General features: G+C 46.9%; 1 non-coding gene across 1 annotated transcript; it reads right to left on the reverse strand.

The window, feature by feature from the left end:
* Positions 1–450: 450 nt before the first annotated feature.
* On the reverse strand, positions 451–612 carry LOC112503198. Its single transcript, XR_003067883.1, has one exon. It is a non-coding gene; the product is annotated as a U1 spliceosomal RNA (small nuclear RNA).

The raw sequence follows: 612 nt of genomic DNA on the forward strand, positions 1-612 counted from the left end.
AGACCAGGATCTGGCTGGATGTTCACAGAGACGATTTCGACTTCTCTTCTCACAAATTCTTGATGAAAATCCAAACTAAGACTGAACCTTAAATCTCTATTCCCTCGATGATTTGGAAGGAGGAGATCACCGGCAAAAATGGAAGTTTTGCTGGTTCACCTTCTGTTGGTGGTAGTGATCGGAGAAAATTGAAGATGAAGGTGCGTTGTCGCAGTGGTGGGTAGGGGTGTAAATGATGCGAGTCGAGCTCGAGTATCATTATACTCGACTCGAACTCGAAACCTAATCTCGAAGCTCGAACTCGACTCGAAAACTCGCGAGTAGTCAAAATCAAAGCTCAACTCGAACTCGATTCAAGCTCGAACTCGAACTCGAATCAAACTCGAACTCGAGCTCGATTCAAGCTCGAACTCGAGCCCGAATCAAGCTCGAACTAGAACTTGAATCAAGCTCGAACTCGAACATAAACGAACATGCCTAAATTATAACTTAGGTTCGACCTCTTGGGCCAACCTTAGACTGGAGCCCCTCAAAAGTGCAATGGAGGTCGCCAACCTAGGCCATGGGTCATCTTGACCACCCATTGACCCCGTCCAGCGGTCCAGGTAAGTA

The sequence above is a fragment of the Cynara cardunculus genome, assembly GCF_001531365.2.
Source record: "Cynara cardunculus var. scolymus isolate 2C chromosome LG 1, CcrdV1, whole genome shotgun sequence".
NCBI lineage: Eukaryota > Viridiplantae > Streptophyta > Magnoliopsida > Asterales > Asteraceae > Cynara > Cynara cardunculus.